The 22887-nt window shown below is 41.6% G+C and overlaps 1 long non-coding RNA gene across 12 annotated transcripts in view; it reads left to right on the forward strand.

The window, feature by feature from the left end:
* Nucleotides 1–22887, forward strand: part of LOC135420132 (uncharacterized) — a 48757-nt gene that overhangs the window by 13947 nt on the left and 11923 nt on the right. For 5 of the 12 annotated variants that reach the window (XR_010433375.1, XR_010433380.1, XR_010433383.1 and 2 more), the window contains 7 exons: nucleotides 20–125; nucleotides 3220–3318; nucleotides 5304–5485; nucleotides 6279–6579; nucleotides 7448–7562; nucleotides 8448–8528; nucleotides 16953–17127. This is a non-coding gene — a long non-coding RNA (uncharacterized LOC135420132). Of the gene's footprint in view, nucleotides 1–19; nucleotides 126–3219; nucleotides 3319–5164; nucleotides 5486–6278; nucleotides 6580–7447; nucleotides 7563–8447; nucleotides 8529–11044; nucleotides 11216–16952; nucleotides 17128–22887 lie in introns of all 12 variants that reach the window. The other 7 variants (XR_010433378.1, XR_010433379.1, XR_010433386.1 and 4 more) reach the window with 7 other exon arrangements.

Raw genomic sequence — 22887 nt, forward strand, 5'->3', positions numbered from 1 at the left:
CTACATCTTCTCATTACAGCACGTTTGCCTGAACCTCTGTGCCACGCTGTTCCCAGCAAGTTTTGTGAAACACATCAGATCATCAGCAGTTTTGCTTCTCTAAGTCGTGGAAAACGTAAAACCTGGTAATTCTTTCTCAGTTTGTTTTCTGACACCTGAGATCTTGACTTTGCTTATGTGAGCTGTATCTTGGCCCACTTAATTAGTCTTCTGTTTGTGTGCTGTAGCTGATAAATTAGCTGTAATTAAAGTATTTATTAGAACTGATCATTCACCCCAGTTCTGTGTGGAATCACAGAGGGTTGGAAGGGACCTTAAAGCTCGTCCAGTGCCACCCCCTGCCATGAGCAGGGACACCTTCCCCTATCCCATGTTGCTCCAAACCCTGTCCAACCTGGCCTTGGACACTTCCAGGGATGGGGCAGCCACAGCTGCTCTGGCCAACCTGTGCCAGGGTCTCCCCACCCTCACAGCCAGGAATTTGTTCCAGATATCCCATCTAAACATCATGGTGTGAAGTGCTGTAAAATTTTCTTATGCCAAATTCCTATGGATTTCAGCAGAATTTTAGAATCAATTAGATGAGGGTATAATTTCTGTATGGGAATGTCTGCATTGGACCAGCAGACCAGTGGGAATATGGGAAGATCAGAGCTGAGTTGTTTCTAAAAGAGCTTGAGTTGTTTCTGAAGCAGAGCACCAGTGGTCAATATTACATGTTCCACTGAATTATTGTCTTCATGAAGATTAATAGTGGTTTGAGGCCCTAAGCAATAGTGCAGTCCTGGTTTATTTTAGCTTTAATTCATAATTTACTCTTCCCTTCTTGCCTGGTGGTGTTGAGTGTCCTGCTCTGTTCTCTTGTTACATCCATGAAAAACGGATGTGAAGCCAAAAGCGGGGATTAGAATTTGAGCCTTCACTGCTGCTCCTCTCAACAATATTGATCACTTCAATTATTGCCCTTTCAGGAATGAAGCCTGAAAAGGCACAGAGCAGTGGCAACAAGAGCCAAGAGGCAGAAGTGCCTGTCCCTGGTGCCAGAAGCAGGGCTTTGGTCCTCCCCTCCTTGCAGGAGGAGGAAACACTCAACCCTTCATCCAAGTGCTCGGGGAATGTGTGATGATCTCACATCAAGCATCCCTCAAAAAAGCATTTTGTTCTTGGATTTCTTCTGGTTTCCTTGTGATTTACTGCATTTCTATTTCTGCCATCCATGACCTGTGAGTGTGGACTGAGCAGCTGCCTGTGCAAGTGCTGCTTTTGTCTGAGACACTCAAAGACTCAGGAAAATCCACAAAAAACTCTTGCTTTTTAAGACACTGTGATTTCTGAACCTACACTTCTCTGAGAGATTAATAGCTTTGGATACATGAATTACCATTTTAACTATTGATAAACCATCAGAGGAAAGAATGTACTGTGGACTGGATTGGGGTCCAGGAAGGTCATAAGGTTTGTTATAATATAAAAGCTAGAATTTTTACATCCTAATGTCTGAAACTGCATTATACCAGAAATCCTCTCCCTGATTTCAGTGGAATGACTTGCCTGGCTTGCAGGAAGGTGGCTTATCTTAAGCTGCATTGTCTGTACACTTCAATAGAGCTTAAAAGAGAAAAGTCTGAGAGAAGACAAAGAATTAAGCAGTTGTGTCATCAAGCCTTCAACATTTGCAAATAGGGCTTTGGCTCAGCTCGACTTCCCAGTGGTAAGTACTTTGTTTGGTTTTGGTCATTTAGTTACTTATTAAAGCCCTCAGAAAGCTTTTTCAGTATTTCTTCTTTTGTTAACTTCTGTCACACAAACTGTATTTAATGCTTTCTCTCTTTTCCCATCCTCTGGCCCTGCAATATTCAAATTAGGTAAGTAGGAAGTGCAGTGATTTAATTGTGAATCCGGAACAAAAAGTTTGCAGAACTTCTTTCTGACACACAAACAGTAATTTTCATGCCACAAGATGAACATCAGTGAATCTGCCATTACATTTACACGTAACGAAACCTTTTCAGCTCAGGGACCCTTTTCAGCTCAGCTCCACAATCATTTTTTTTTGGAGATAATCTGTCATTTGAAAACCTTGCAAGTAGAAATTAGTCCACAATAACCCACCCACAGTCCAAAGCAGCTCTGTGGCTTTTTAAAATGTACTGAAGAGGCTCCTGTGTGGAGATAAACAGTGTTTTAAGCATTTCTGTGACAGGAATTGATGGGGTTTTATCTTTGTGACAGTGTCCACCCACATTTTATTTTTTTCATTCATACAATTAAACACCAATTTGCTAGGACAAAAGTATAGATGAAAGAATTAGCTCGTGCTTCAGTGATTCTTCATTAATAAATGCAGCAGGAATTGGCCTGTGAGGGATGTGACAAGCAAAGTGCTGAGAGATGCTTCACAGAGCAGCAACTATTACCTTTGCCTCTCCAAGAGCAGTGTGAACAAAGTCAGGCCATAGGAGGGCTGTAGTTAATGGAATAACTCTCTCTTATTGTAAGATTTTCAACAAAAAACCCCCACTGCTTCATTAGCTTTGCTGTCCTGGAGACCTCCAGGTGAGCTGGGATGATCCCAGGAAGGGTGGTGGCTGCTGGATGTGTATCAAGCTGGTTTATTCCTGCTCAGGACTTGGGATTGTGCTTGATCCTGGTCCATTCTCCACCAGAAAAAGACATGGATGAACCATCCATGCCATAGGCTCGAGTCCCAGTGAGAGGGACAGCAAGGGACTCCTGGGTGCACTTCCCAAACAGGAGGGCAGGGCAGTGGGCACGGGGAGGCCACAGCCTGCAGTTTGGGGTGAAGTCAAGTACACGGGAGAGCAAAACAAGTTTTCAGGGTGTTCTCAGGCTTGCATTTTATCCCTCTTTGTTTGCTTTGTTCCCAGGTGCCCACAGTCAGTGCCTGCAGAGCTTTCAGAGCGGGGTTGGTGTGCTCTGCTCAGTCTCTGACAGGTGCCAGGGGTACCACGAGGTGCTCAGCAGGAGCATCACCTCCTGATGTCCAGCTGACTTGGTATCTGCTCTGAAAAACTCATGACCCACCTGTCCCAGTGTCAGATCTGAAGGGAATAAGCCCCCAAATTGCTACTACCTGGTGTTTCCTTTCATACCTGAGACACGCCCCTAACACAGCCATTAGATTGTGTGTGAGACAAGGTAATTTTATCTGGGAGTGACAGATAATTAATGAATTTTAACTTTGCTGTGGTGTTGCAGCCCATGTCCAGGTCACTCACCTAATTCCAAAGAAGGGATTATGGCCACCACCACCAGCCCATGGTGCCAGGTTGAATAACTTCCTACAGGGGCCACAAGGTAAGAGCTTTGTAGCATAACCCTGGCACTTTAATAAGGACATTTTACAGTGTTTATTCTGTGATCTACAGCAAACAGAAAAAAAATCATACACATAAGAAGTCTAAAAACATTCTACGCTAGATATTTTAATTAAAATTTTTATTTATGATATTTTAGCCCATTTGAAATGTTGGGAATAGCTCTAGGTTTAAAACAGGAAGGATTTTCTTTATCTCCATATTAAAAGCAAAAGGAAAAGGAACATCCTTGTTTTAACATTTTAAGTGCCTTCATGCCAAGTATAAATGAAGATCCTGGATTTTATTTTTTAATGAAACTTAATTCAGCCTAGTTAGGAAACCAATAACCATATTTCCTAATTGAGTTTATTAAAGTAATAAACACAGCTATTCCAGGAAATGAAAACGTTTCAGGATATGAAATACAGAGTTCTCTGAAGCAGATATTCAAGTGGGGGTACCTGCCATTTCCCAAGGCATTTTGGTATAAACCAGAGTCCTTTGTTTCTAAAGATGCTGGGTGTCATCCAGTCTCACTGATGTCTGTGAGTGTTACAGGCTTTCAGCATTTTTGAGAACTCATTTATTTGGATGTTTAAGATGGATTTAGAGGTCTAATTCTAAGCAATGAGATACTCCTGTGATTGTCTTAGGCCCTGACTTTCAAAGACAGCATCAGCTTCATTAAGGCTGAAATGACAGAGCTGGAATTGATATTTAATAATGCACTAAACTCTCCTGAGGCTCCAGTGCAGGAATGCCAGAGCTCAACAGTTACTAAGAGAGGTCACACAACAGAGGCTTTGTTATTCATCAGGATCACTGGATTTCTAGGCAGTTAAGAAAGTGAAAAACACAAAAATCAGCCTTTTCCCATCAAACTGGAATAGGAATGTTTGGGTTTTTTCTCAGCAAGCAAGAGGGCATGAACTTAGAATTACAGAATGGTTTGGGTTGGAAAGGACCTCAAAGTCCATCCAGACTGTGTCTGCCAGGGGCAGGGACACCTTCCACTAGCCCAGGTTGCTCCAAGCCCTGTCCAACCTGGCCTTGGACACTTCCAGGAGCAGCCACAGCTTCCCTGGGCAGGTCATGTGGAATATTTTGCTCTTTGTCTCTTGAGTCACAATGATGTTTTACCCAGTCTGGGCTCTAAACAGGAAAGGTGAAGAAGTCCAGGTCCAGGGCCTCGGGAGGCTTGTGGAAAAGCCTGAAGGAACTGATGTTTCCCAAATCCCAGAAGTGTCTGAAGGTACATTTAGCTTTGCAGTGTTTTTTTGAAACAGGTTTTTCTCTACAATGCTTTAGTCACAATAAATAGTATTTTAAAGAGGCTGTTTGGCTGCAGTTTATCCCAGAGGGAAGAGAAGTTTAGGGATGGGCAGTAGCCCACTGACCTTGGGGAGCAGAGCAAAGATTGGAAGGAAGGATGGTCTTGGAATTGCTGCTAATTCCTTGTACTGACTGAGCATGTGAGACCTGAGCCCAGGACACAGACACACTCCCTGGCACAAATTGAAAATCTCCATTTACTCTATAAAACAGAGATCTTTAAATTGTAAGAGGAAAGTTTATAACTTAGAAAGTCTTTTTTTCACCCAAGGAAATGTTTGTTGAGGAACACAGGCAGCTTTATCAAACTTTTTTATAAATCAACACCCTGATAGTGGAGATAAATCATATCCTATAGAGACATCAAGACAGCATTTATGGATAAGTATAGATTTTTGAGTATTGATCCCAAATTGGCCAATTCTTGATATTTCCTCCTTTCTTTTATTCTTTCTTTTATTCCAGTAGTTCAGTCATCATAGCTGATGAAGCTGCTGCTTCTTCTTTTATAGGTACTCAACACAATTATTAAAAATATTAAATTGCAATTAAAAGCGAACTATGTAGAGGCAAATTCCTTGGTTATTGAAGAAGTTTGCATTCAGCAGAGGTCACTTTCACTTCTCTTTGAATACTTTGGGATTGCTGCAGATGAGAGAGATGTGAGGTTTCCCACGGAAGCCGCGGCGGCAGCTCCGGAGCCTTCCCCGGTGGTGCCGTTCCAGGTGGATGATCTTTCACTTCTTGTCTCAGGAACTGGACTGGGCTTGACAACCTCCCATTCCCCAGGACCTACAGGAGCTGCAGTTAATTAACCTCCTCTTTTTTCAAAGGTGATTACTCTAGTTTGCAATCAAGGAATTTTTTTTAATTTTAGGTTTTTTTTTTTCCCAAAGAAGCTCCATTTTGCCCCATTGCTGTGTCACCCGTGGTTTCACATGTGTGCTTGGCAGAGTTTCCATGTGATCATGAACCTCTTGTGATGCAGGACAGGAGCTCCACATGCCTGGGCACCCTTGGGGCCCATCACACCCACCAGGTGGTAAAAAAGGTGATTTTTCTCCCCCTCTATTCCTCTCTGGTGAGAATCCACCTGGAGTGCTGTGTCCAGCTCTGGGGGCCTCAGCACAGGAAGGACAGGGGTCGATGGCTTCAAATTGATAGATGGCAGGTTTAGATGGGATATTGGGCAGGAATTCTGCCCTGTGAGGGTGGGGAGGCCCTGGCACAGGTTGCCCAGAGAAGCTGTGGCTGCCCCATCCCTGGAAGTGTCCAAGGCCAGGTTGGACAGGGCTTGGAGCAACCTGGGCTGGTGGAAGGTGTCCCTGCCCATGGCAGGGGGTGGCACTGGATGGGCTTTAAGGTCCCTTCCAACCCAATCCATTGTGTTTAAGAAGAGAAGAGGAAAAGGGAGTGAGCAGCTCTTAACATGAGGCAGCCAAATCTGTGCTGGCAATGCAGGGCAGTACGAGAAACCTTTTCCATCTGCTCTGAGCAAAAGTGTTCAGCAGAGCTCTGGAGAATGTTGAACAAGGAGACTACCAGTTATTTCCAGAGTCCTGTTACAAGTCAGTGTGTGTTCAGTGGCAATATTTAGAAATTCAGCAACTTTCTCTCCCCCTCCAGGCAGAGCAGATCAGTGGAGTGGCTGAAGAGGAGCACTCAGAGGGAAGTGGGAGCAGAGGCAGTCACGAGGAGCAGGCACTTGGAGAAAGGCTTCTGAGATAGCTCCCAGGAAAAATTATCACTTATCAGCAGCTGCTGGATGACACAGCACTGCTGCCAAAGCAGCAGCCTGCAGCACCTGCTCTCTGCACACTGCTGGTTTTGGCAGGGGGCTGGGACGTGTCACGGCTGCCCCTGCAGCTCCAACAGCAGCAGCTCCTGCGGCGATTCCTCGTGCAGGGAAGGCACGATCCAATCCCAGGTGCACTTTCTCTTGGACTGCATGAGCCATGGAATGTCACCTGGATCCATTTCTCCATAATCTGAGTTGTCTGTGCACTTAGCTTTGGCTTTTAACCCAGAAGCTTTCCAGGCCCACACGCTGAGGTCGCTCCTTGTTTGTATTTCAGAGAGGTGTTCACTGCACTTTATGTTCCAACAAAGAGCATTAACAGGCTGGAATACACTGGAATAAAAGTGTTTTATTTCCTACTGGAATTTCATGCTGCTTGGGAATTTATGAATTGGATTTCCAAGGGACAGTGCTAAGCTCAGAGAGATTTTCAAAGGGGCAGGCAGAAAGTCATTAGCAACAGTTCGAAAATAAATTCTTCCCGTTCTGCATCAGTGAGATTTGTGATCCCCTTTACATATATTTTATTATGATTATTCATTGGTTGTCTTTTTGACACTATTGAAGTAATCTGGAAAAATATATTACATGTTATGAGCACCACTTTTATTATACCAGCCTCCTAAGTAGGAACACAGGAACACTGAAAGAGAAATAGAAGCAGGGAAAGATCTCTTGGGTTGGCATATCCTGTCTCCTGCTGGCACATCACATCATATCATTCCTTTCATAAATATAAGTAATCTAAAACTCCATGTTCTGTTTAATTTGCAAGGAAAATGTTTTTCTGATGTGCCTAAAGATGGTTAAAATAAGCCAATAATAACTGTAATTATTGTGAGTTACAATAGATAACACGGAAATTTTATACCTGCAGCTGCTTTATTTTGAAGTTTGGGGACGAAGACTTGGTTTTCTTCTGTTTGGTGTTATTTGTTTCCCTGACAGGGCTTTGTTGAGGAAATTGAAATAACTCGGATCATTTTCTCTTCCACAGCCTCACACAAAAGCCAGGTTGGAACAGGCTGTCAGAGTGTATTTTGGAGGAGCTGGAATCTTTGGGTGCTACTAAAAGCTGTGGCAAATGGATCTCTGACCCTTCTTTAGGACAGGTCAGTTCAAGGCTCCTGCAGAAGCACTTTGGAGAGGTTGTACCTCCTCCCTGAGCTCCTCCCAAGCTGGGCTCCAGCCCAGGTCTGTCCTTGAATTAAATATTGGGGAGAAGTTGTTCCCTGGGAGGGTGGGGAGGCCCTGGCACAGGTTGCCCAGAGAAGCTGTGGCTGCCCCTGGATCCCTGGAAGTGTCCAAGGCCAGGTTGGACAGGGCTTGGAGCAACCTGGGCTGGTGGAAGGTGTCCCTGCCCAGGGCAGGGGGTGGGATGAGATGATCTTTAAGGTCCTTTCCAACCCAAACCATTCCATGATTGTATTACTTTTTTGTTTTCCAAACCTTCCTAGAGGAGATTTTTATTTTTTTTTAATGCAGACAAGTGATGCTGTTATTAGAAATACTGGTAACATTAATCATAATTTCCTTTTGGTGTGCACCAAAGCCTGGTTTTCATTCAAGGGCATGATTTTTCCCCCCCCCCCCCATTCTCTAAACACAGCTCAGGTGATGTTTGATAAGCAGCATCCCATCATAAAACTGAAAGATTGCTGTAGTGCACAAGTCTGAAAGGCAACATGAAGGCTGAATTCATTGGATCATCATACGAAGCACAACAGCATCTTTTAGCTTTTCACAAAGCAGATAAATCCTTCACAAACTGTCCCAAAATAGAAACAGCAATAGAATTCAGTGAAGTTGTCAGCAAGACTTCTTCAATGAATTTTAACACATTTCTCCTCCAGGAAAAGGTTTCTATAGCAAAGGTTTCTACAGCAAATTTCAACTTTCCACTGCCTATTAAAAATAGCTTGCAAATATATATATGTGTGTATACATACACATACATTTATAGTGGTTTAATAATCCACTTTTTGTCTTTTCCCTAGAATAGCTCACACTGAAAAAGCCATATCTGGATGATTCAAATGCAGCTGCAGAAATTCAGGAGGTGAAGAGTTACTGAAAATGTGAGTTCAATTAATATTTTTCATGTAACATTAACTCCAGCTGTTGGTTTGCTTTTTAAAAAGAAGTTTCTAAACAGCAAATACTCAGACACACATAAAAACACATGAATAATTCTGTTGGGTTTTAATAAGGAAACTAATTAAGGCTGCCCAGATCCAGAATGTAACAAGCTGGAGCAGGAGTGATCATTATTGCATTAGCATTGCTTGACTGAGTCACAAATATCTGAGTGGTCACCCTTCACAAAACATGGAGACAGAAAATTCCAAGTGGAGATTAGCCCTAAATGAGGGATTCTTTTCTAGGTTTGGTAAGTCATAGCTCTTTCTGAACTTGAGGCCATGAGGATCTTAAAAAAAAAACAAACCAAAAACCCATCCCTGAAGCTGCAGCTTCACAGAAGTCAAAGAGAAGTTAAATTTCTCTCTTCCCACCTTTCCATGATGTTGGGATGCTCCATTCTGGAAGCTTCTTCCCTGGCCACCAGGCTGAATGTTTCACAGGAATGAACATCCCCTCAGGGCACAGTCCTGCACGGGGATTGTCCTGCCAGGACTCCCCCTGTGTGCTGGCAAAACTCAGTCAAAAAGTCACTGTGTGTATGGAATGTTTTATTCCCTGACTTCTGGGTTTTTCAGGATCAAAGGCCCTGCTGATTGTTGGGTGCAAATGCCTCCTTGTTCCTGATTAGGCACTTCTGATGTTGGAAGCACATCCAGCCTCCTAATCTAAAGAGGCTGAGGTAAATCAAAGCAATGGAGCATTTTTAATATATTTAAATGAAATGCAACATAAATTTCCTTCCTGGAAAGAAGAATCAGCCAACTTCCTTTAGATAGTATCAAGAACAATATTTTAAATTCCTTTTCCAATAGCTACCTTTTAATTACAAACACTTTGACACAATTCTCACATATAAATCTTGGATTGTTCTTGATCTCATAAAGTGGGGGACAATGTTGCATTTTTACTGCTGCAGTTGTAACTTTAACTGATTTAATCACTTGATTAGTAACCCTGATATGAAAAATGACAGAGGCCTTTAATGGTTTAATAGCTCAGAGGAGTCCTGGCTTTTGAATGAAGTTCATAAACATGGCTTAGAGTTGATATACATTGATATAAATTATCTTCAGATGAATGCAGGCCAGAGCCTTGAAGGATAAGGAAAAGCAGCTTAAACAGGAAGAATCTCTGGAGAAAGAAAATTTTGCTTTGGATAGTTTATGTTATCACATCCCAGATGCACTGCTTTTCAAAAGAGATATATTCCAACATGATAGGGAATTATTTTGCCTATCAGAGGACACAGGGAAAACTTCTACCACTAGGAAGAGTGTGTATATATACCCATGTGTGTGTGTGTAATCAAACTCCCAGGGAGGATGAAAGGACATTTCTCTGAGTGTGCATTTATATGCAGCTAAATTTTGCAGCTTCTGGGTTTCTTGGAAGATGTTCCTGCTGCTGCTCCCACAGCACTGGAGGCGTGTTCATCCTACAGACCCTTCATTGAACTTTACGTGTCTCCCTCTTTCCTTTGTGACACAAGTGATTTTGCTCCTTCCCTTTGGCATTTTTGGTCAGTGAAATGCTGCCCTTTCATGTCTTGCAGTCCAGCTGTTCCAAACACCAAAGTCACAACATTCAGCCCACTTTGTGTCTTCTCTAAGTTTATTCAGAATCCAGAATGGTTAGGGCTGGAAAGAACCTTAAAGCCCATCCAGTGCCACCCCCTGCCATGGGCAGGGACACCTCCCACCAGCCCAGGTTGCTCCAAGCCCCGTCCAACCTGGCCTTGGACACTTCCAGGGATGGGGCAGCCACAGCTTCTCTGGGCAACCTGTGCCAGGGCCTCCCCACCCTCACAGGGAAGGATTTCTTCCTGATATCCAACCCAAACTTACTCCTTCAATTCATAACTTTCAGACTGTAACTTTCTGGGCTGTTTTTTGTTGCCCTTTTGCTGATCAGATTTGCCTCATGTTTAAGTTCCTTTTAGATCTGCTCTTCCCAGGCTGCTTCTGCTGTTCAGCCAATTGATGATTTATAGTGTTTAAATAACAAATGCAATTTGTCAGTTCAAATAAAACCCTTCACCTCTATTTTTCCATGTCACTGTTCCTTTTCTTGTAAATCTTGTCTACTTACTCAGTCTAATGATCTTGATCTTTATCTCACTCTAATGATCTTGATCTTTATAACTTTGCCAACAAATGGAATGGTCAAACAGGCTCTCACCATGGTGTGTTTCTGCTCTGAGGAGATTTGGGCTTCATGCTGTTTGCTTCACCACGGTTCAATTTGTTCCAGTGCACCCTCAGTCTTTTAAAGTTTCATCTAAAGTTTCACTACAAGTTGTTCTGCTCCCTCTTTTTTGTGTCAGAAATCTGATCATAGTATACATAGTGGTGTTTTATTTGCTTTTTAACGTACTAGTAGGGGTCTGTTTTTTATTTCATTGATGACCTGATGTCTTTAACCTTCATTTTCTAAAAGCTTCTGTTCTCTTAAGAGGTACTGGGTTTGATCCAATCCGTATTTTTAATCTCAACCAAGTCAAGTCCAAGGCTGAGTAAAGTCAGAAAACTGAACCCTTTGAGGCAACTCTGCCAAGATCCTGAAGGAATTGGAAGGAAGGATGAGGTGGTGGGTTTGCCTGGCTTTGCAGAAGCCCCAGGAAGAGGTAACTGCTGCAGGGGTGGCTGTCTGGGGCTCACCCTCTGCCTTCATGGATTTCTCTGCCCCCTGTAGCTGGATTCCTCCCCAAATCCCAAACTGGGGGGTTTTCATCTCTTTCTGTGTCTGATATGTATCTTTTCTTACATGATACACCCCCTATATTTTACACCCCCTGTGTTTCACACATCTCTCCCCTCAGGGGGTCACCACCAGCACTCCACACAGTTTTTGGTCCCTTCAAGCAGGATGCTCCCTGCTGGAGTGCCCAGAGGACAAGCTGAGGTAGCCAAAGGGGATTTTGGAGAAGCAGGAGCCTGGTTTATTTTCCAGCCCTAAAATATATTATCATATGGGCTCTCAGGGTTGATAAGTGCCAGTACCCCACGTCCCCTCTCTGAGGTGTCCAGGAAAACAGCCTGTGGAAGTCAATGGCTGTTTTGCCACTGATTCCATGCCTGGGCTCCCAATAATTGGTGATTCATGGAGCCACTTACATGGTAAATGTGAAAAATGAGAATGACCTACCCATTAACTTAATCATCATTCCATCCCTTCTGTAAGGCAAATAAAGGGCTAGGTGGAGGCAGATGTTGTTGTAATTGAGGTCTTTTTTATTATTTGAAGGGACCAATTTCTAAAGGTCATTGATGGAGCCTGATGGAAATAAGCCTTTAAAGTGTGAATATTGATGGCAGAGTAAAGTGAGTCTTCAGATGGAAGACGCTGCAAAAAAATCCCATAACTTTATAAAAAAATTATGGGTCAAATTCTTCTCTCACTCAGGGCACCATAAATCTGAACTCATCTGGAGGAATCATTGACTTCAGTGTAAATGAGGGCACAGCCTTCCTCACTGGAATGAGCTTCAGAGTTTTATCCTCCCAGAGGAGAGCAACCCAAAATTTACTGTGATATTGCCACTGTCCTCATAGACAGAGAGAAAAAAGATTATGACTGTCAGACATCCATGAAAAGTTCTTTTTTAGCTTCTACTTGGATCTGCCTTGCTCTCACAACCTGCCCACGCTGTACCTGGCAGGGATTTTCCTCATTCCAGCAATTCCCCTGGTGCTCAGGTGTGCAGAGGCTGCTCTCCTGCAGTGCATCCTGTGAACTTGGGGATAAAAGGGAGCTCTCCACCTCTTCATTCCCTTCTAGATTAGAAATCTCTGTGATGAGTCCTTGAAATCCTGGAAAACAAGCTAAAGAAAAGGCTGGAGCATTGACAGCCTCGCAAATGGACTGACTGGGAGGGAGAAACTGGATCTATCACTTTGTTTCAGTAATTTAAATTAATTTATTGTCCTCTGACTGCGATTACTTTACTTATTTTTCTTCAATTATGTGATTACTTTAATTTTTTTTATTTTCTTTAGTTCTTAATGTTATTATGTGACATTTTCTATCTTATATCTGTCTTGAAGGATCCCTTCACCTTCTCTGTGCTTCACCCCAGGTATTGTAGGGATTATTTTGTGGTATTTTTGGAAGTTTAGAAACACAGACATCAGGCAGAGGAGTAGTTTTGTTTTATTTTTGAGGATATCTAAATATCTCTCCCTATATTATGTCTAAATATAATTTTAATGCTTTAAATTTAGTGAAAAACACATATCCCAAAATAAGTCTGCTGTTTGTTATTCAAATAACATTTTTACATAAGAGCAATCTCCCCACTGAAATAAGACTAATCTGTGCCCATATACATATTTATTACATGCTTCTTTTATTTCTGTTAGACATTTATGCTTCTGTTGTTTGTAATAGGCATTAAGAATATATCAATATATTTTATTTGCACATTATTCATAATTATTTCTATAAAACTCCTCCGGATTTTTAAAAATAACAGACTTAGCAAAAACCCAACGAGGTTTTCAGAGCAAATGTTTATGGCTACTAGAAAGTTTTGAAGGATGTGATTTATGACACTCTTGTGACACAGCCTCAGCTGTCATAGCACAATTTTAATATTAAAATCCCCTTCCTTTGGACAGCTGGTGTGGGGTGATACCTGGCTGATAGAAGAAATCAAGAAGAACCAGGAATACAGGAGTGAGATAAGAAAACATCACAAATGACATAAAAAAGCATCACAAGTGACAGTCTCTTAGCCAAAATAGAAAAATGAAAAAAAGAGCAGGTCAAATAAGTTAATCCTTCTAAGAATAATATATCACTCCGATACTCAGCTCCCTTCCAGGCAAAAAGAAGACAAATTTACCAAAATCCTGGGGGGAAAAAGCATGGCTGGATGATGAGAATTGTGTTGGGTGGTTGTGGTGCTGTAGGAAGGGAGAGTGAGCCCTGGAGATGCCTCCAGTGGGAAAACTAGGGAATAGCTGGCAGGAGAAGGGACTGTCAGCACAGGGAGTGGTGACAGCTGGGAGGGAGAGAGTTTGGCATCCTGAGAAATGTGAGACTGAATTAACCAGAGAGACACCACAAAAGAGCAAGGGAAAGACGTTTGTCAGGGATTAGACACATTATCCCGCCAGGAAAATAAGTGCAGACAAAGTTTAAAACAGAGACAGCAGCGAAAAAATACAAGTGCCTCACAAAGTGCCCTCACAGAGCACCTAAAAAATACAAATACCCTCCGTAGGTCAGGCTTGGAATAACTCCTGAGGCTTTGGAAGGTGGAAAAACGAGGATTAGCTTTAGCCAGTTGATGGGAACTCCTCAAAGGCAAGCAGAGGTAGTTGTTGCTTTCAAAAATATTTACTACAGGGCACAGGAGTGAGCCTTTGGTTTGATTCTTGGAACAACCATATTGTGTTAGGCTTTCAAAGAGTTGTAATAAAAAATTCCAAGCCTTTATATAATGCAGCAATAGGTAGCAGAGACCGGTTTTATTGGCATTTCAGTGCTCCCCTACTCCCATGGTAACTCCACTGCACACAGCTACTAATTCCATTTGTCTTACTCTTGCACAAGAAACTACCCAGTGCAAAACTAATGATTGTGCTGTTTTTTTTGAAATTTAAAAGGTTGCAAGGTAAAGTTTAGGTAAACCTGAAAAAAGGTTCCCATGTAACAGTTGCTTTGCAGAAATTCCCTTTTCATAAACATAAATGCTGTTTCAAATGTAAATAGGCTTTTGTAGTAAGAGAAAAGAATAAATATTGCTTGAATATGGTATTGTTGAGTTGGCACCAGCCATTGCTATGAAATGAGGATTTTTTTTTTGGCTGTGCCTAAGGGTTTTCTGGTTTCCATCCCAGTCACCATTTTCAGAAAGAATATTCACTGACAGAACTACCTGACTTCTGCAAAAGGGTTCTTAAATATCCCCTTTTTACTACATGGATGAAGTTTTCACACAGAATCTGATAAAAGAGCACTCTCAAAATCTCTGCACCTTCACTATTCTTAGGAAATTTGGTTTTGGTTATTGAAAGTGATCATTTGCCCCTTTGTGTGCAGAAATTCTTCTATTTTGTAGCTGGTGATGTAGTTTGCAAGTTTGCCTGACAAATACGAGAGAGTCCAAATGAACCAGGAAAATTTGGTCATGATTTCAGTCTCGCCATTGTGCAAAAAAATAAGTAATATTTGATCTGATCCTTCTGCCCAAATGAGATTCCTTTTGGTCATGACTTTGGTGCAGAATGACCTAAATTTGAACTGAACTCACGCATGCACTCCTGACACAACAGTAGGAGCAGCAGCCTGCAAACATTAGTTCATTTAGTACATTACTAAAATTGTTTTTCAGGCACCTGTAAATATCAGCAATATGATTTTGCTACAACTTTGATTATTTCTGTTTGAATTAAGACCACTAAGCCCACACAAATGACTCGGGGTAGAAGTGCCTGTGTTGTCATTCAAGTGAGAGCTGCAGCCTGAACAGATTTTGCATCCCTAAAGCCTGTCTGGAATGACTTGACTGTTATTATTGGGCTGCACTGTTGGACATTTTCCATGACACATTTCTAGAAATGCAAAGAGAAGAATGTAAAATGTTTAACCTTCTATTCAAGCCTAGTGTGTGACAATCCAGAGAGTTGTCCATTCCATCCCCAGCTCTTCCAAATCCTTCACACCTCAGCCATCTGCTTGTCATTTCTTGGCACTCCCTGCCCCTCTTCCACAAACCAACCATCTGCTGGGAGCCTTTCAACTTCTATTTACAATACACACTCTTTTATCTATCTTACAACTCTTTGCATATGTCAAAATTTTAATTACACAGCCACATATTAGGATGTCAGTAGCTCAGGGGGCTTTTTCTTACTGGCTGTGATGGGCTAGAAGGCATTTAAAATGTGGTTTATGGCTCGTTTATATATGGGTGTTCTGAAGAGTGCAACTAGTTTGGAAGTGAAGAAGTAGGTGATGCATGAAGTCAATAATTGTTCCAAGACACCTCCAAGTAATTGATGTCTCCATAATTCCAAAAATGCTGTTGCTTTATTAAAATACAATAACAATATTAATTTATATGAAAATTCACTTTGGCTAACAGCTAATGCATTTAAATTTCATATAATCTAATGCAGTCCTATCTCCTTTTAGGTTGAGGGGAAAAAAGAGGTTTCTCTCTAGAAATTCACAAGGTACCTCAGGTCTCATAAAATATAAGTTATGAATGACTTTTATAATTGCTATAAATATGATTAAGATATCCACCTCCCGAGGAAGGAGGGCAAAAAGGATCTTGCCAAACAAAAAACCAGCTAAGAACAGTAAAACCCACCAGTTTATTTGTATTATGAGTACTGGTTAAATACATATAATGCACAGATAAAAACAAAGCCTTCCTCACCCCCTTCAGCTGGAGTTTAATCCACACAGAGGATGAATCCACAACTTTCATCCTGTATTTTGACACAAATTGCTGAGAAACATTCCCTGTTCTCTCAGGATGCCTTTGCTTAGTTGGTACCATTTTAGGACACAACTTATTTTGTGTGGTGATTAAGAATGAGAGGGAACTTTAATAAGGCAAGGTGATAGAGGAGAAAGAAGCAGCAGGTCTTTTGTCACATGGTCCACAAAACAAAATAAAAGAAAGGAATTACTGAGGATTAGCAGAATCCTGGAATTTCACTGGAGTTCAAGGGCTTTGCCTACATTTATCCTGCTCCTGAAAGTGTGAGGGTGGGTCAACTTCTCTGTAAAAAGGAAGGATTTTGCAGCACTGAAATCTAAGAACATATGGAAAGCACAGTGGCAAGGCTTGGAAACAAAAAAAAATAAAATCAGTGTTGGGAGAGCTACAAAGAGATTCAGCACAGTGTGAAGCACAGGTGAGATGAGTCTGGTCATACCAGGGCTGATCCTGATTTGAAGGGGTGATTTGGGAACCATCCTGGCCCAGCTGTGATGTGTGGAATTAGCTTTTTAGAGAATTAGGATGTGCTACAGACTCCTCTGCATCCCCCTCTGCCTGTAGGAGCCCTATGGAGCAGATCCCAATCAAAACAACATTAAGGGCAGAAACACTTGCCAGTGTCTAAATGAAAAACCTTTGGAATGGCTTAATTTGCTGGAAGTACAATCCTAGGAAAGAGGAGTTGCAATTCAGCTGCTCAGGGCCACTCCATCCCAAACTGAGCCCGGAATCTCTCCGGGTCCCTGGACAATAAAGGGATGTGTGGATGTCTTGCTGGTGGCTCTCCATGGCACACACACATCCAGGGATGTCTGAAGACCAACCCAACCCCAGCTGGTGGGAGCAGGGTTGTGAAGATGACTTTTCCACAGACACAAGACTAAAATAAGCCATTTCCCAGATAAACCCGACTCAGAGCTTAAATAACCCCACCCTTAGACCTGTGTGGCTCGTTGCTGGGCTGACACAGCTGGAGTGGAGCACCGTGGATTGTTTGGTGTGGCATCTGCTGCAGGATGGCTGGGAGATGGGATTCTGGAGGGAGAGAGTCAGCAGCACAATTAAATTCCAGCAGGGTAAGTACATACCTTCCTTTTCCATTCCATTTTTCCCTTGGCCCTTTGTTACAAAGCCTTTCCTCAATATTTCTGAGGGCAGGGGGAGCTTTGCTCAAGGCAGTGAGACAAATCAAGCATTTTGATACTTCTTTGCCTTCATCTAGTTCTGCACAAAAAGGGATATTTTTTCCTGTGGAATTTTATTGCCTTGGTTAGAGTGAGTAGCTGTCCTAAGTCTTAAAATTACACAAAGTATTGGAGTAATTCCAAAAATAGCTATTCTAGGAATGTAAATGGAGGAGAACATCTTATATTTTTTTTTTTTGTAATTGATTAAGGTAAATATCTCAAGCCTGGAACAACCTGAAAGGAGGCCCTTCTCTTTTAATTATGCCTCTTTTTAAATAATGTAGCTTTTGAAACACCACCATAACACTGATAGAAATCTGAATATCTCCATCTAATGGTGCTGTGCCTGTACCTGCACTGGGAGCTTCTGTACAGAAAGTAAGGTGTCCAGGTTCCTCATAATGTTTTTAAAAACCCTTTAAAAGATTAACCATCGTGATCCCTCAGTTTACCAACTGATCCTCTGTTACCTAACTAGGGCTGCACAAATTAAGAACAGATTTAAGTCATCTCCAGGCACTGTGATTCCTCCACTCCACCTTCAAACAGTGGGGATTATGCTCATAATGCAGATCAATACTGGCTGCTTTAATACTCTGTGTTCAGTTGCTTTCAAATCCTCAAATTTAATCATGCAGCCTGAACCATCAGCTGCATTGTTTTGGAGAAATTTCAATTGTTTTTAAAAAAGACATTCTGTTTAGAAACAGGTTGGAAGACAAGACATCACATTCTTTACATAAAAACTGTAAATTTTCAGCTGAAGGGCTTTAACCTGGCTGTGGTTTAAATGACTGACTTGCAACACCTTTCCTCCTCTTCATATATTGGCGAAGAATAGCAGGCAACAAATTTAATTTCATTTCATATGGAATTGTATGTTACAGATCCAAATAGAGAAAACTCATTAGACAATAACTCTTCCTGTGGTGTCAACATCAGTTACCCCAGTGCTTTTTGTGCTCTTTGTGTACCAGCAAAACACGAGTTTAGAATCGATTGATCTATATTTTCTCACCAAAGATGACACAAAAATATGATCTTCTGTGATATATCTGTTCTTCTTTTACTGCAGATATACAATGAATTCATACATATTTTATGAACACCCTTCACCAAAAGCTCTTGCAATCCTATAAAAACGCCTGCCTGTTGTGGTTTGTGAGATGCAGGGAGATTGATATTTGGGAAAATGATTGACTTCCAGAAGAACTTTGCATTCTCTGCTCTGCTCCACTAATGCAGGGAGGGGGGAAAGTGCAGTTGTGAGAAAGGGAAGGTGGAGGGATGATCATGGCCCTGATCCTGACCTGTCAGCCAGACACTCCTGCTCCTGGAGCTTCCTCCTCCTCTCCAACCTGCTAAGAGAACACATCAGCCCCACCTGCTAAGAACAAAGAACAAATCTGTGCTTTAAAAGTGTCTGTCTCTTGATTTCTGACTACTCCTATCATAATTTAATCATTTCCCTGCTTTCCAGCACTCTGTGATCAGAGGGAGGCACTTGCACCATTTGTTATTAATGTTTTTCCATCCATTCGAGTTGCCACAGTAGCTCCATCATCACCAGCCTTGAAGGAGGAACAATTAGATCATGATTTTCTTTAAGCATGTACCAGCCATCACAAAAATCCAGCTGTGGGAACAAAGTACAGAATCATCCTTGAGAGCAAATGCTGTTTGCAATCTTACAATTTGCAGACTAAAAATTAAATGACTATTTTTATCCTCCCTTTTCTGCCAGACATTAACTAAATTTGTCAGCGTTAGCATGCTTAGGATTAAAGTTTTATTGACTTTTTTTTTTAAGGCAAACTTAAAGTCTGGCACATAAAGTTTTCATAGCCACATCAGAAGACTTCTTGGCCCAGATTCCAAGTCCTGCCACCTCCCGTTCTGCTGCCAAGAGCTCCTGATCCCCGTCATGGGGACAATCTACTACCCAATGGAGTAACTTGGGTGCAAAGGGCTCATAAAAAAGGAAAAGTGTGATAGATGGAGCCTGAAACATCTGTGGGAAAGAGGAATATCACCCAGTGGTGGGATTCACCTGCAGATTAGCAGGAATGGTCCTCATGGAACATGGCTATGACCGGGGAGCAGGTTATAGTTGTGAAGGAAAGATGGTTTATTCGTCATTCCTTCTGAAAGCCTCCTGTCAGGTTATTTTGTGCTGCAGTGTTGTTTTTATTCCTAAGTTTTAGAGATGAATTAAGGCATTTTTCTGGGTTTCCATCAGCTTTGTGTCTCATTTCTGTGAGTTGTCTCCCACCCCCTGCTTAGCGTTTACCACGTGCAAACCCGCGGGTTTGAGGCGAGAGGAGAAGCAGGAGTATTTTAGGAACTGCTGTTTTCACAAGTTCCCTTGATAAGCTGCTTTCTGAGGTCATTCCCCACCCACTCCCCGTGAGCTTCTAATCCCCTTCCCTTCTATTCAAGAGAGTCCCATGGTCTTCAGTTAACCTGGATCAGGCCCAAATATTTCACTGGTTTTCTACATAGCTCCTTGATATTCACTCCTTGAAATATTCCTTGGGTTACCAGTAGAGGCTTAGATATTTGGGCAATGCAAAATTCAGTAGATTTTCTAATATTTTCATTTATTTATAATTAAAATCATAGAATATTTTGGGTTGGAAGGGGCTTTTAAAAGCCCTGTGGACCAACTCCTTGCCATGAGCAGGGACACTTTCCACTAGACCAGGTTGGTCAGAGCTCCATCCAATTGCAAAGTGAAGGGCTAGAATTTAATTTGCAACTTTTTACTTGTTTTACAAGTGATGCAGGAGGAGGTACTGGATTCCTGTATCATGTGCTTCACCAAGTACAGCTGAATTCCTGAACTCCTGTAAGTACAGTGGATTGTGTGGGATCTGTAACCATAACAGCTAAAAGGTGCTGCAGTGAAGGAAAAATAATCAGTTTATGGTGTTATTTGATAAAGGTAGGAATAATTCTTGGGGCTGTCCTGTGCAGGGTCAGGAACTGGACTTCAGTGATCCTTGTGGGTCCAGGAATTTTAGTGCAATCCAGAGAGATCCACCCATTTGAGGCGTCTGCTGAGCCACCAGCTCCACCTACAGCAAAGGCTGTTGTGTGGCTCTTACATAAACACATTGAGAGACCTCCAAAATATCAGCACTTGCAGGAGCTGCTCTAGTTCAGAACGATTACAGACCTATAAAGAGGCACAAACAAGAACAGATTAAAGAGGGCTGCAGGGAATTACCGAGTCCTACACGACTCCACGGAGATGAATTTTTAACAACAGGAGCAAATAACTACTAGAAGGTACATTATTATGTAAAACATGAAAACAGAATTTACATGTCTCCTTCCTGAAGCAATCAGGGTTTTTCATATTTCTATTGCTAATTGATGAAACAAGCCACAGTCTGCCCACAGCATCCTGAGCCTCAAATAATTTTGTCTCTCACGTGCTGGGGACAATCTGTGGGGACAGTTGGGCTGGGTCAGGAGACTCCCAGAAAATGTGCAGGGGTGGAAGCTTGGACAAAATTTATTAATTAAATTTATTAATTCTGCACAAGATGCAGAAAGGATCCCTTTGCTCTCTAAACTCCTTCTCAGTCTAAGTGTGGCTGAATCCAATCCCAGCCTCGGATTATGTCAACTGTTTAAATTTAAGAAATTTCAAAGATGTGATTGAACCCCTTTTGTCCCACAGGTTTTGATGATTGGCAAAATGAGAATATTTATATCAAATGAGTCATTTATTATTACAAATGATCAGACAAAAGATCTTAATCAGAATTTTTTGCTATACAATATAAACACTAAAACTACTAGTAGGATAGTGTAAGATAGGATAGTGCACTCTATTGGAGCAAGTATTGGAGCAATTATATTAAAAGTAGCAAAAAGAAATAATTACTAAGTAGAGATTTGATGTAACTCACCCAGAGCAATGTTCATGGGCAGATTTCTTTTGCTCAACCTCGAGGAGTGTCCTCACCCAAGGGAGGAATCTCCTCACACACCCCAGGAAGGGTTATGTTAGAAGAACATGACTATTCAAGGGGACTGGACTTTGATAGCATAAAGTGATTGACTGCTAAATTTCCAGGCCAGCTCCCAGTTTATCTGTCACATCCAACTTCAAAGAGCAGGATGTGTGTTTGGAGTTTGGAGACTGGTTTTAGCAGAATTCAACACCAAAACCAGCTCCCTGGCTGCTTTTGTAGGCTGGGTCTTTGTATGCAGAGGGCTCCACAAACCATCAGCACCTTATTCCCTGTCATTTGGAATAAGCAGTTGGAATAAGTTCATTAATTTGATTTGTTTTACACTTGCAAGGTGATGGAGAAGTGGTTGATGGAATGATTAGAGGGTTACAACTGGAACAAGATCAAAGAACTGGAGCTGATCAAGAATCTGCTTCAAGTGCCCCACAAAATGGGGAGGGAACACCCAGAACTGATAAATAAACTGATGAAACACCTCACTGATAAATTCTTAAATAATTGTTCTAGCTCCATTTTTATTATGCTGAGTGAAATACTGAAACAGGTTTTAACTTTAATGTTGTTTTGGGGACTGAGGTTCCCTAAATGTAGCGAGGTCTGGTCAAGGTATTTTTATTCATTAAAACACTGCTACTCCTATGATTAAATGGCAAAACAAACCCTTAATTTTCCTTTTAAAGAGTATTCTATTCCTTGTTGAGTGCAATTCCTGGTAGAGTGGCTCCAGCAGCCACCAGTAACTCTCCACACATACCTTGCCTGATGCACTGTTTGCATTCTCTGATTGGATTTGAGGTCTCATCAGGGTGGGCTTTCCTGCCACAAAACGATCCCCAATCTCAGTTTAAAACCCCCCATTTTCCTCTTGGTTTAGCTGGAAGTGAAGGAGGCAGCTCTGCCTTGCAGTCAAAACATGTCATGAGCGGATTCTCACCCAGAAAGCCCATCCTGGAGTGTTTGATTTCCTGGCTGCCTTATTTGTTTACAACAATGCTCTTAAAATTGTCTCTCCCATCTGTGTGGTTTCTAGTTGTTTGAATGAGAATGAGATATTAAAATGCCATCCAGATGTCTCTATGCATATCAGCATTAACATATTATGCAAATTGTCACCGGGATAGGTTGGGGTGGTTTTTTTTTATATATTTTTCTTCTTAAGCAAAACAATATTTTTAGGTAGAATGGAAAGAAGGAAATCTGTGAAGGATGACAAGCTAAAAAAATGCACTGAGCATATTCAGCTGAACTTTTCAATCAGTTTTGATGAAAGGGTTATGTACAAAGTGCCCTTAGTTGTTTTCACTGTAAATCTATAGAAGGACAATTGGATGAAAACAATCTTAAAAATACTTACTAGGAAACAAAGGAACACTGAAGCCTGAAGATCTCATAAAAATAATTCAACAGAGTAAAAGTTGCCTCTGATCTCATGAGGACAGGACTTCATAAACAATAGTAACAATTATCTGTTGGCTTCTGGGCATCTAATTTAAAGAAACCTTTGGCTCTGACTCTACAGATGTTTATACTTGGAGTTAATTCCATGGGATTAACAGTGCAAGATCAGACCTGAGCCTTCATTTCTCTAAAAAGTGAGAATTAGGATCAGAAAATTAAAATAAATGTAATTAACTGAGGTTGGCTTTGGGGGGGATCCTTACAA

The sequence above is a fragment of the Pseudopipra pipra genome, chromosome 11 (assembly GCF_036250125.1).
Source record: "Pseudopipra pipra isolate bDixPip1 chromosome 11, bDixPip1.hap1, whole genome shotgun sequence".
In the NCBI taxonomy this organism is placed as follows: Eukaryota; Metazoa; Chordata; class Aves; order Passeriformes; family Pipridae; genus Pseudopipra; species Pseudopipra pipra.